Genomic DNA, 14,391 nt, shown 5'->3' with positions numbered 1-14,391 from the left:
CCAAGCACGGACATAAGAGAGGATACTTCTCTCTATTAATTATAGCTAGCTAACACAATATATGAAACACCTAAATTAACCCCCCAAAACCTCCAATACCCCCCCCCTTTAAAAAAAACAAAAACCCCAGCCACAGAAATGCTGACGCGTGGATGCCTATTGGTCCCGGTTGGTGCCACCAACCGAGACCAAAGGCCCTCCTGCCTGGGCTCCGCGCACAGGCCACGTGGAGACCCATCTGTCCCGGTTCTGGATTGAACCGGGATTAAAGGGACAGGGCATTAGTACAAACCCTTTAGTCCCGGTTCAGGAATCGGGACAAAAGACCCTTACAAACCGGAACAACAGGCCCTTTTTCTACTAGTGTACAAAGTCATGCTGAGTTTCCATATGGAAAAGGACAAACATGCCACAAGGTTTGTATTCGAATGCTGTGACTAAATCTTTGAGAACTGTTTGTTGTTCTGTAAAGAACTTTCATGTATAAAAATACTGCCATTGCACATGTTCCCAGGTCTTGGCTAGGGTGGGTAGTACATTCACCTGCCAAAACAGAACATCAACACAAGATTAGAAGAATTCACAACTCCCACTCTGAACTAAATACTTAGATCAATAATCATCAAAGATACTAAGAGCGCAAATACTTAGGTAGTTCGATGCAACGACACACGTTATGGTGGCATATATAAAATATGGTTTTATCCTATCTAACATATATAAATAAACTAGCTAAAAGTATTATTTCTGGGGCAATACCAGCAACACTAGCATAAGCGATATTCTGTTACACGAACTAGTCTTTTCCTGATCTAGCATGGGCAAGGGGTTTTAAGAAACAAACTGAGATCCCCTGTGCAAATTTCTGCACATCTCTGCTATTATCTTTTACGTATGTTTCCTGATATAGCATGGGCAGGGGTTTATAGATGCTTTGCTGTTAGAATACAAATAGTGACGATGTGGTTGTAAAAGAAAATGTGGTGTTTCCTGGAACTAGGGATGAAAACAGAGCGAAAACAAACGGAACTGAGTGCCATCACATTTGTTTTCATATTTTGTTTGCGGAAGCGGAAATGAATACAAAAACCCTCGAAATGAATATGAAAATAGATGATACATGAAACAAACATGGTGCGAATATGGAGCAGGCACGTCAAGAAAAGTGGATGTTGACGGAAACTTGAAAACCCCTTGAACCATAGAGAAAAACATAAGCAAGCCAAAAAACTTAACCAATTTTTAACATGGCTATAAAATAATATGATTAGGTTTTTTTAGCAATATATGATTAGGTTAGTGACTTAGCGTAGTATTGTAGTAACACTCGATAATTGTGTTGATCTTGTTGAGTACATGTGTGGTATAGTATAAGTTGAGCCTCACAAGGACCATTTTGCTCACTGTCTCATTATGTGTTGTTTGATGATTGAGTTACAAAGCAGTCATTGGCCCATAGTATAAACGGAAATTCCATATTTACAAAAATGAAAAGTTCCGTTTTCCGTGTCTGTTATGCAGGAAAGCATTGTTCCGTTTTTTCGGTTTCCGCGTAAAAAATTCTGTTTTCATTTCTATTTTGCAAATTTTTGTTTCCATTTCCGTATATTCTCTCCGTTTACCGTTTTATGTTTATATATTTGTTATAATAGTATAGTATACAAAGAATATTTTATCTCGAGACCAAATGTAAAGAAGCTAAGACTCAGGCTATACGTTTCCAAAAAGAAACAGAGGACCAAAAGTGCATGAAATTAAGGCATAAACTAACTGTTTAGGGGCTCTAGACTACATTATTCAAGCATCCGAAAAAACACAAGTAGTACAAAAAGTTCACCTAAGTTTATTTTGAGAACCTTTCAAAGTAAATTGGTAAATTTCCTAAAAAAAATAACCATATCACCAATCAAAATTTGTTCATCTTGTTAGTTCCCACATGGGATAGTAGAACAACCCCAACCCTAGATGCCCCCTGAACAGCGGGTAATGGAAGCATCAGATCATGATGGAAGGAGAAAGTGGTGGTAGATAGGTAACATGCAGAAGAAATACTGGTGATGGTAAGTGCTGGCTACTGCTTTTTCATGAACATGTGAAATGGATAGCCAAGGAAAGCCTTTTGACAACATACTGTAAGACAGGAATATATATACAAGCTTTCGGAAAGAAAGATGCTGAAAAATAAATTGGTGAGGTGAACTCGTTACCTTGTAGTTACATGATCTTGAACTATTTTATGTTCGTCTTCAGTGAACATGAACCAGATGTCTTTTTTCTTGGTTCTATTTTCATCAACGAGTTCTGATAAAAACATGGTATTGCTAGTCACTATATATATATATATATATATATATATATATATATATATATATATATATTGCTAATGAGTAAAATAAAATCTTACCTCAAAATAATTACCGAAAAAGGGTTTCCCTCCGCTTTGTATTCCACAGCAACCAACATCAAGTACAGATAACGCTGTGGCGAACAGCACAACACACCAAGAAAAAGAAGAAGACACAAATGCCAACCACGGCAGCTTGGCAAAGCGCGGATGACCCGCCACCGCGGCGCCCACCGGACACAAATCACCACAGACCAAGGCTCCGACCCGCCGTGTACCAAGCAGCACCTCCAAGAAGGGATGCGACGCCGACGACGCTGCTGCCCGGACGAGTCCTCAGGTTTCCCCGGGCACGCGGAGGGAGGTGGGGGGTGGATACCACCGACACCCTCCAGGAAGGAATGGTGGCACCCGCAGGTGTCACCGCGTCCAGGCCGAAGCCGGCAGGGATTTCTCCCGCATTCCAACCCCAACCGCCCAACCGGACGGAACCGACCTGCCAAACCGTCGCCCACCACCATGCGCCAACGTAGTACCGCCGCCACACACGCCGCCTCACTACGAACACTCCACCACGAGGCCAAGAGGACCAGAGAGAAGCTCACCACGACAGGAGCAGCAACACCGACGTCGAGCGGGAGGGAACCACCTCCACCGCCGTCGTGCGGGAGGCCCGTGCCTCCGGCACCGTCGCGATAGCCGTCCAGACGCGGCAGCGGGGCATGCCGGGCCACCCCTGGCCCAGCCAGGCCCGAAGCGGGCCCGTTAAGCCCTGCCGGCCGCGATGCAGTAGGCCGGCGTCGTCGTCGCCGGCACCCAGCCGCTCGTCGCATCTCCTCCGCCTCCCAGAAGCCACGCCAGAGACCATCCCCGCCGCCGGCCCGCCCAGGCCCAAATGGGGCCCGGAGGGCCCAGATCTGGGCTGAGCGGGCGACGCCAGATCCCGCCGCCGCGCCGCCAACGGCAGCGCCGCCGCCCAGCTGCTCGCCTGCATGCGCCACAGAACCCCGCCGCCACGCCAGACCGCTGCCGCCTAAACGCACCCCCCGGAGCAGCTCCGCCCGCGCCGGAGAGCGACCGGGAGGGGAAGGGCCAGGAGGCCGCCGCCACCAGCAGCCCCGGGCCAAGCCGGCGGCGGGAAGGGAGGAGGGAGGGAGGGCCTGGAGGGAGGAGGCCTGGTGCGCGGCCGGTCGCCCGCGCGGGGGGGGGGGGGGGGGGGGGGGGGCGGCGACGCGGTCGCGAGAGGAGGAGAAAGCCTCAAATAATTACAAACCTTGACGCATTATGTTTGTATTGTTATTACAATAGCCACCCAGCTTCCAGTATTTTACTCCATTGTCTACCATAACAGGAGTGGTCCTATGAACACGTTCCAGCTCCTCTGATTCTGGCACAGTTGGGAAGTACAAGAAGAAAATTAATACAGAACAGCTACATACCACTTTTTTCTGAACAAAGCTTTGACTTTTAACACATCACATGACAAAACAGAAGTATAAGAAAGGCACCGTAACTCACATGTCAAATGAGACTCGGACCTAAGTGATGATGCATACGTCTACACCTCCCACACCAACTAAATTAGGCTTAGTTTGGTTGTGGTAATTAGTAAAATAAACAATCAGTTTATGCTTGAAATAGTAAGAGAGCTTTTTCAGCTAATTCACGTTCTGGAAAATAAACTACCCGGCCAGTCTAAGACTTCACATTATGCAAATTATGAACAGAAAAACAAACCAGAAGCTGCAAGTAGAGGCCAAATTAATTGAAAAAGAAAACCTTACACATTCGGATTATACTTATTTTACATACTGAATGTTGCCAATGAAAGATTGTGTTAAGTTCAGACTAATGGGGTTCCTCGTGATTGCCTCAGCTCTACCTTATTACAAATAAATAGGGATTAATTACTTTGGTTCTGATTGAAGACTGACTTTTCTATCATATTGAAGGAAATAGATCACGATATCAAATTCTCAGTTAGAAATTTTAACGTGTATCTGATATCCACCCCTTTAAGTAGGACAAGTTATGACACCTTATCAATATTACTGCCAGACCTGGCTTTAGGAGCGTTTGCTCTAAACCTCAAGCAGCCCATGGCCCACACCTTCTCTAAACTCTTAACACCAATTGTACAAGTTCACACTACCACCAGCTAGATTCACCATAGATACCCTCTATTTAACATAGACTAGATTCCGAGTGAACACTATTGTGTCCCGATGGGGAACACAGTAAGAAGTGTGATGGATAGTAGGACGAGAAACAAGATGCAAAAATATAATTCCATGGTGCCATGACAAAGACACAAAGAGTGAAATATGGCACGGAAAACAATAAGGAAGAAGTTTGGTAGGACAAAGTGTGCGTATAAAGGAGATCATGCAACATATTGGGCAGTCAAGGAGGATAATCGACTCAAATACAAGTGGACCAAACAAAATAAACGAAGACGACTAAGTGTTGATTATATTCTTTTTGGACAAAAGAGTCGACTATATGCTTCTCTTGCATGCCATGTGCATCCACATTTCTCCCACTAGCAAGACACCTTATCATCATGTTGTAATTGGCCAACAACCAGTCTTAACCTCGGCAGAATGACTCCTCTTATTTGAGGCATAAGCCCTTTCTAGCGGTGGTCCACCAACATTTAGTATGAGGCAGCAAATGTGAGCAAAGCTCAAGCAACTCCAACTTGGCAGGATACATGATGAGCATCCTGGCGGTTAACAACAATGGTGATGCCAAAATAACAGCAACATCGACGACATGAGGAATTCGTAATGATGTTTGTGTGGCTATATGTATGTTGATAACAACAACTTGGATCTTGCCGGTGTTGGCAGCATGTCATGTATGTCTAAGGGCCCAATGACGGGTGTTGCGTTCTTCTCATCACATGCAGAACACATTGATGTTTGTGGGTTCGTAGTGCATGACAACAAATTTTGTGTTGCTAATGGTTAGTTGTTACACATAATAAACAATTTGGCTCGGTTGCTCCGTACACACTTTGATACTTATATTTTAGTGCGAGCTGAGTCATGGCCACATTAGTTGCGCATTGATAAACAATGACAATGGCTTTGATGCCAAGTTGCCACATCCTCGTTGCTTGATCTTGGAAATTAAGTTGGCAACGCAAGACGTAACTTATGTCATCGAACCTTATGTCCTAGGGTCGCGATGGTATGAGATCAAAGAGAAAAGGGGATTTGTAGAATTGAAAGGATGTGTAGGATGACAACACATGCAGTAGTGATAAGAGAGATAAATATTATTGCCTTCTGCCCCTAAAATAACGAGTCTAATCTTATAAGAATCACACAAACATGGAACCTAATATTATGGTAACTGATTGATAAGGTAGTAACTTAAGATATAACCAAAGCAAGTGAACAAGCCTAATTAATTTACGTTCGCATTATCTCCCTTGCAAACCGCATGCACTGGTCCGTTATGAGCATGATGACATCTCCACCCTTGGAAAGACAACACATTCTATTGTCGTAGTTTAGGGGAGCGATTAGTGATTGTCTCCATTGTCAGGTTTATCTAGAAAAGCACATATGCTGACAAATGACTTCAATAGAAAGGTACCATTTACCCGTTTGAAGGATGAGCCATTTACTTGTGGTACACCATCTCATTTAATATGCCTTGGCGAGTTGAATGGCTACCCTTTGAAAACACTGATATCTCATAGAACTACAAGATCTCATGTCACTTGTAAGTTCACCGGATTTCAAAATTTCACGGTCATGCCGATATGATATGCTACTCTGGTAACCAAGCGATGCACTTGTTGTAAATGGCAAAGGGAAGCAACAAAACACTCATCTTGAAATTAATGCTCGGTTGTAGTATAGACCAACCTTATTAGCTGACCTAGCATGTAGCTTACGATTGGCGAAAGCGAGGCCATGACAACACGTCCTTATACTAGTAGGACCATTGTTGGCATCAAGTCTTGCTTTTATGAGGTTTGCAAAATCTTCTATTCCTCCATGGTTCCACGATATTGCGATAACTTCCCATAACAATTTAGCACACTCTAGGATGGGGATGTCATGGCATCATCTTGGCATTGGCATAGCATCCATGCGACCCAAAGCAAACACGAGGGCCATCATCCTATAAACTTTTGCTTGGAGAGCACCTAGATGGTTCGGGTGACACCAAAAAAATGTGGATTTTTCTAAGGGTAATAAAAGCATTACATAAGGCAAAGAGCCTCTTAGGATTAGGGTTTCACACCTAAAGTATCATAGGGAAAATGGAGCCAAGGAGGGTGTGTAGCAGATTCCATGAAGAAGTAGCCCCTATTGGCTCTCTTTATTGCCACCACCGTAAGAAGTGAGTCATGTTACTATGAGTCGTCTAGGTATGCTTCTTCTTCAAGGCCCGACCTTTCTTCTCTCAACTCTTTTCTCAGACTCTTTGCTACTCTGCGACAATAATTCTTGACCATTATCTCAATGGCTCTACCTCTACAGTGCCTTTTTGCCTCTCCTTCTCCATCCTCTACTACTTCCCCTCTCCACCCCTCCCCTTTGACCTACTTGGGTTAATTTGGATTGCCATTATGACCTTACTATATATATATATATCCCTTTTTTGCCACATGATGAATCTTCATTGAGTTCACTACCATATCGGATGACATTTATCATGTGTATGTCCCTCTAAAATTAACCGGGTGGGTGTCTTAGGATCACCATGACTCTTGAAGGTGCCATGAGGGATCGACCTGGTGCATTCACCAAATGGTGATCTAAGTTCTCTAGCAGTAGTAGGCCAAAAATGGAAGCTGCCCAATGGTGAAAAGAGCAAGGATTTCGACATTAAAATTGGTAGGTTGGTGTCACATGTATAACACTATGCGACATTCATATTTTTATTGTCGTTAGTGTATCCATCCTTGTCGCAGTTGCTTGTATTTTGGCAGGATAAACAACAATGGGCTCAGTGGTGTCTAACGTCTTATTCTCGCCACAAGGATAATGCCAGGTTGTTGTTGCATCTCAAAAACCTTCTTACTCTTCCCATCAAGTTGGATCAATAGCTTACATTGACTTTTAGTTAGTTGATCAATGACCATGCAAATACAAACCTTAAAGTCATAGGCAGTGGATTTAATATGAATCTGGTACACCCCTCCCACGAGGAATTCAAGTATTTCAGGTAAGGGGGGTGTAAAATCTTACAATCAGGTGCCATGATGAAGATATTCACAAAAAAGTGGAGAGAGAGAGAGAGAGATGGGACAGAAACGTCCTTCATGTTGGTGCTCTCTGATGACGGTTTGTGTTACTCAGTTTCATCATTCCAACATCTTTGATCCTGGCAGAAGGGGATAGGGTTCCCCTTCCTGGTGACAGTGGTGCGGCGGAAGCCGAGGTCTCCTACAAATTTCTTTGCGGCTGGTTGCTCTGATCCCTTGCTGTTCTTCGTGTCATCTCGGTTCCCTGTTGCCTCCTTCGGCGGCTATCCCCGGTAGCTTTCCATCTACTTTTGGTTGTGCTTGGACAGCGGCGAGTTGCTGGCAAGGTATATCCCAAGTCTAGGTGGTCGCTCTAGGGCTACTTCACACTACGAGTCCGGCATCCTTCTAGCTCTCGGGTGTGCATTTATTAATTCCAACAGAGTGTCGCCTTTCGTTCCAAGACGAGGGGTAGGGTCCCCCTTAAGTGATAGAGATAGAAGGTCTTGTGCTTCCTGTAGTCCCAAGGTGCCACATGGAGAATAGTTCCCCTAGGATGGTCGATCATGTTTTCCTTGGCTGCTTCGGCCATGATTTCTTCAGTGCCAAGCATGGTGTGTGCCTCGTCTTTTGCTAGGTGTGCTCTCTTCTGTTCCTTTTGATAGGTGCTTGACTGTAATGGTTGTAGTTGTGTTTGCTCTCCAGTAAACCCCATTGTATCGGTCCAGCCATTGTGTTGCCAAGGTCTGTTGTATTTCCTGACTGGTCGATGGCTTCGTTAAATCAAAGTCGGGTTCATCTAGAGCTTTTTGTCTAAAAAGATGTGCCAGAAAAGGGGAACACAAAGAACTATAGTGGAAACAAGTTAGCCAACAGATAGCAATCTTGATTTACTTGACTCTAAAAGGATAGTCAAGTTGCATTTATCATGAGTTAAAAAAAAGTTCCATCCAATTGTTACAACATCATGGAGCACATATGAATTAAATTAAGGTATCTGCATAGTACCATATTCTTCCTTTTGTAGTATCACTATCCATATCCATAAACACTATTGTCGTATCCGTATCAGTTCCCCTCTTAAATTAATTTATACATATTAATTAGTGCAAAATAACCTAGAATATATTAAGCCTTACATATACTAATTATTTCATTAGTATATCCTTTCATGTCTCTGTGCTAATCCAAGAAAAAGGTTAAACATTAAATCCTAACTACATGGTTAGATATGTGACTATAATATAAGCCTAAGGCTGAAAAGACTCTACACCTATTCACTCGGAAAGAAAAAAAAAACATGGTTATCTTCTCTTGGATGGTTATGTCCACATGCATTGCTCCTGCCCTCTTGAAGATATTTTGCCTCATGGTCTGTGGGACAAGTGGACACAAGTCTTTTCTGGCAGTATAAATGGCCTAACTTGTCATTGCTTTAGAAATTCCCTGAGTTGCATTCTTTTGCTAGAAATGAAAAAGAATCTTTGCCAAATTTTAGTGCAAGAAGTGATTGGCCTGATAATTTTCATATGCCTTTGTCTAATCCAGCCTATAATCAATTTTTTCAAGTCCCAAGTATAATCCCAGTGGCTGATCAGAATAGTAAGGACAGATGGCACCGCAATAGAATTGCTGCCAAATTCTCCTTTAAAAAAATGTATAAACACCTGATGGGAGTTTTTGAGGCTCCAAAAGTTTTCAAGTTAATCTGGAAGATTTCTAGTAGATTCAAGCATAAGATTTTCTTCTCGTTAGCCATGCAGAATACTCCCTCCGTTCCTAAATATAGGACTTTTTAGAGATTTCAATATGTACTACATACGAAGCAAAATGAGTAAATCTGTACTCTAGAATACATCTATATACATCCGTATGTAGTTAATATTGAAATTCTCTTAAAAGACATATATTTAGGAACAGATGGAGTAGAATTAACACAAGATCCTTGCTGGAATGAAAAGGTTTCATGATGACTGATCACTCTTGTCATATATGTAATCATCATTGTGAAGAAACACTTATGTATCTGTTTTGGGATTGCAATTTTGCTCAAAGTTACTGGTACTTCTGTCTATGAAGATACATTGTTGGCTCTTGAGGATCTACCAAATGATATTTGTATGGAGATTGTTATATTGGGGCTGGAACATCTGGCTTCAGAGAAATGGGAAGATATTCAGAAAATCCAGTCCAACCTTTCAGAATTGGAGATATGCCCTTAAAGATGATTCTACTTAAATTTAAAATCAGGGACAAACATGCTGTTTGTTTCCAGGAGTGGTCCTTGCTAAACTTCTAGTACAATGATCATGATACATAGAGCTGGAATTGGACGACTCTCTCTTTTATCCATAGGCCTTTTGTAGTTTTCTTTCATTCATATTTGTAACATCACTGTTTCTATTAATGAAAATTATCGTAGATTGATTGTTCCACTGTCCAGGGTTTCAAAAGAATGTCCACATGCATGAAAAAATTGGATTGGACTACTCCAACAATATGTTTATATAATAAATAATTGAATTTATCCATTTGTTAACCCACAGTCAGTACATATTCATGGATGTTGGCAGAAAATTTGATGTTTGTGAAAGTTAGATACTCCGACCAGTCTTTATGTTGACCATTTTCTTCTACTGCTCCCTCCGGTCTTTAAGAAGACAATGTTTTTATTAAACATTAGCACAATCTCCAAAATACTACATAAAAAATTAGTATCCATTTTGGTATGATCTTTCACTCACTCAGTCAAAATATTCTAGAAGATATTGGTGGTTAAAGTTTTAAAAGTTTGACAAAAAGTATGCAAAAAAATGTTTTTGTGGACTATAGGGAGACGGAATAATAAAACCTAGTAAAGTACTTATATTACAAAGATATTTTCTAGAAAAAATATATACATATTAAATGATGCAGGATGGTGTAGATGTGAAATAATATAATAAACAAAAGTGAAAGATATCAAACAGACTAAGAACAGAACAAATGAACAAAGCTAAACAAATTAAATGTAGGAAATGAAGATAAATCAAGCCATACTGCTACAGACCATTCCGGGCTGCCTGCTTGACTTCTTCTGCTTCCTTTATTTGAGAAAGGATATCATTAGCTTCCTCATTGTTAGCAATATCTCCTCCTTCAATTGTTTTAGTCATGTCATTATGTCTTCTTTTCAGCTCCTTTTGCTATGAAACAAGACACAAAACGATGATCATTAAGGTCAACCAAGTGATTTGACCACAAAAAAGGAACTTCCCAAGATAATTACCTTTCTGGTTGCAGCTTTGATTTTTTGTTTGGTCACACATTTTTTTTCTTCAATGTCAATATAGGTCCTCAACTTTCTGAATGAAGTTACAAGATAATTAATACTCCCTCCGTTTCTAAATATTTGTCTTTCTAAAAATTTCAACAAGTGACTATATACGGAGCAAAATGAGTGAATCTACATTCTAAAATATGTCTATATACATCCGTATGTGGTAGTCCATTTAAAATCTCTAAAAGGACAAATATTTAGGAACAGAGGGAGTATGACAGTAGTGAAGTGAAGTATTCCAGAAAATATGGTAGCATGTACTTACCCAGAAGACAATGCCTCATCACACAGACAATTCAGAACCTCCATGTTGGAAGGGAGAAAGGGTTTTGGTGGAATTGTAGTTGTATTGCTTGAGCCTCATGGGCATATATATAGTAGTACATGATCATCTTGGAGTACAAGGCAAGGTAGAATAATATCCTACGCTGTCCTAGATTTTCTAATAATCAGGATACTCAACATCCCCCCGCAGTCACGACGGTAGCGACGCAGACGGTGAGACTGGAGAAGAATCCGAAGACAAGCCGACGGACACCCCTCCACAGTTGTAATGGTCGACTCATCGTGGAGTCGTGGCTGGAGTGGAAACCAACGAGGTTGCTCAAGCAGGCGATAGCCCTTTGTGCCGTTTGTCGATGTAGCCGAGAGCCGAGGGTGGTGTAGCCGTGGTCGAGGTAGCCGCGCGTAGAATGTCGTGGTCGATGTTGAGTCGGGGAGCCGGTGTCGAGGATGTCGCCGTGGAGCCGCGGGCACAAGAGCGCGCCGAGTTAGCATGGGCGCAGTGGTGTCGAAGTAGTGGTGCGCCGGGAAGAAGACGTTGTTGACGACGCGTCGCGGCGGGTTTGCCAAGCCCGGGGACACCGGCGTGGACCGCGTGCCATGCTTGCTACGGCCCGACGGGGCGACGCAGCGACGACGCGAGGGTCGGTGCTGCCATGGGGACGACCTGGAGCGGACGGTCTCTGGGCGGCGGTGGACCGCGGGCCATGGTACTACGGCCCGAAGGGGCGACGCAGCGGTGACGCGGGTCGGTGCAGCTAGGAGAAGAACCACGGGGCGGCGGCGCTGCGGCCCGACGGGGCGACACAGCGGCAGCCCATTGCTCGATCGGTAGAGGGGCGCGCTGAACTCGGGACGGTCTTCATGGGGCCTGCGGAGGCGCACGCAACCGACGGGCCAGGTCGGTCGCACGGCGTAGATGAGGCGGATCGCGGCGGCGGGCGGGTGATCAATCCGATCGCGTGCGAGGTTGGAGACGCCGCTCGGTGGAGGCGCGGTGGCGGCGGAGTCCAAGATGAAGCCAACGACGGCGGGTGGCAGGGCGGCTATGATTGGCCGCCACATGGCGTGAGGCCGCCGGGTCGGGGTGAAGTAGGTGTCCCGGTTGAAGCAGGGCGGTGACGGCCGGCGTAGATCGACGGGCGAGCCGTCGCACGAAGGGCGGCGGTGTAGAGCCGCTGCATGACGCGAGGCCGCCGGGTCGGGGCGACCGGCGGGCCGACGCAAGGACGCCGAGCGAGGCCGCCGGGTCGGGGCGACCGACGGGCAGACGCGCGGACGACGCGCGAGGCTGTCGGGTCGGTGAAGAAGCCGGCCGATCGCGCCGGTGTTGGAGTAGAGGCGCACGGGATCGACGGCGGCGATGGGCGACGCAAACCGGATCACATAGACCGGAAAACCAAAAAAGAGACGCCGATCAAAGTGACCGGCGAGAGAGAGAAAACCCGGATCAAAGGATCGGGGAAAAAGACTCTCTAGGGCAGACGGCCAACACGGCCGACGGCCGAACCCTAGGTACGGGTGGCGCGGCCCCCGGCGGCAGTCATGGAGGCCGACCGCCCCGGGGGCGGCGCACGGGTGCGGAAGCAGCGGCGGCTAGGGTTTAGGATCGACTTGCGATAGATACCATGTTGGAAGGGAGAAAGGGTTTTGGTGGAATTGTCGTTGTATTGCTTGAGCCTCATGGACATATATATAGAAATACATGATCATCTTGGAGTACAAGGCAAGGTAGAATAATATCCTACGCTATCCTAACTTTCCTAATAATCACGATACTCAACACTCCAGCTTACAAGAATGGTTCAATTTTTTATAACCCGATACCCCTTGATTTAAGCTGTGAAGGGTGAAATCTTCTGCATGTAACGCCAAAGTGATGTATTCGCCTACTTTTCTTATCCAAACTTTTCTTATCCACTCATCTCCTTGTCTTGGATACTTATTAAAAGGGCTAAGAAAAAAATAACGTCATTTACTCATTTATTAACTGCATGGGCAAAACTACAAGGGCATAGAAGTTTGTGAGTATGCTTACTTATATTTGCCATTTTCTATAATAGATAGAAGATTTATGTGAACGTCTGCAACAACTGAAGACACCTCTTCGAGTTGAGTTAAGTCTTTGAGAATTTCTTCTGGTAGCCCCTTCCCTATTTTGCAGATCTGCTTAAATCATGTGGTGCATTATTCTGTTTATTATAATACAGAAGAAAAGGTCTCTTAAAGCAAGCAGGCAGCTAAGAGCAGTTAAACATTTTCATTTATGGAAACTTATAACAAGTTTGGTGCCAGATTATAAAATAAAATGCAAATAAACTTTCTTTAGATTATAAATTTAGAAATCATAAAAAATATGCGCCTCAAGTTGATGACTTATTTTGTGTTAACAAGACAGAAGTAATAAGAGAACAACATAATTGTTTAGCTCGGCAACATTCTCAGGCAACTTAACTAACCATAACTAGTTAGCATAAACCAGATTTAGAAATGAGTGGATGCATTAATGGTTCAATGCAACATGAAATGATAAATAAAACATAATATTTGCTTTCCATAATTACCTCGCCAAATGAGCGGCAGAACTCCAGAAATTGAATAGCAGCGCCAACATCTTCAGGCTGCAGATTTATACCTGCAATGCAAGTCACGAGAGTACCCCTGGGTACAACTATTTCATCCTTGAGAGTACTGATGCTCTTAGTTTGCACCAGGTTGACCTTCGGCCTCTTGGTAGCATGGACCATTCGCCCCGTCGGCTCCTCCCCCTCTTCTTTCTGCCAAATAAAAACAGATAAAGAGATCTATAAAGGGTAGGGCCATGGACCTGACATCTAAGGCCCATCTAGGGCCCGACACCATCATTGGAAGGTCTCCGGACCACACGCGCATTCGGATACGCATCCCGGGATATCCACTCGGATACGGTCCAGCCACTCAAACATTTTCCCACCAGTCGGCCTCACCTACTACACTCGGACACAGGAGGCGGAGAGGCGTCGTGGGAGCTGAAACATTCGAGAGGCTTAACGTTCCAAGAGCCTACTAAAAATATAAAAAATATTGAATATGTAAAAATAAATAGAAGACCCACAAGTTCAAGTCATAAAGCCTCTTTTTTGTGAACGCTTTACAAGTTCTACTAAAGGTTGTCTTACCCAGAGTGATATTATTTAGCACCAAGTACATATCATATACACATCATTAACACTTATTGAGCCCACGTAATATACTACA

The 14,391-nt window shown here is 44.0% G+C and overlaps 1 pseudogene; it reads right to left on the bottom strand.

Annotated features, from left to right (window-relative positions):
• Window positions 1-345: 345 nt before the first annotated feature.
• On the bottom strand, window positions 346-13,919 carry LOC147964366 (uncharacterized; annotated as a pseudogene).
• Between the last annotated feature and the right edge of the window lie 472 nt (window positions 13,920-14,391).

The sequence above is a fragment of the Triticum urartu genome, chromosome 6A (assembly GCF_056163025.1).
Source record: "Triticum urartu cultivar PI428250 chromosome 6A, HENAU_Tu73, whole genome shotgun sequence".
Lineage (NCBI taxonomy): Eukaryota > Viridiplantae > Streptophyta > Magnoliopsida > Poales > Poaceae > Triticum > Triticum urartu.
The sequence above is the reverse complement of the archived record's forward strand: the minus strand, read 5'-3'. Positions and strand labels throughout refer to the sequence as shown.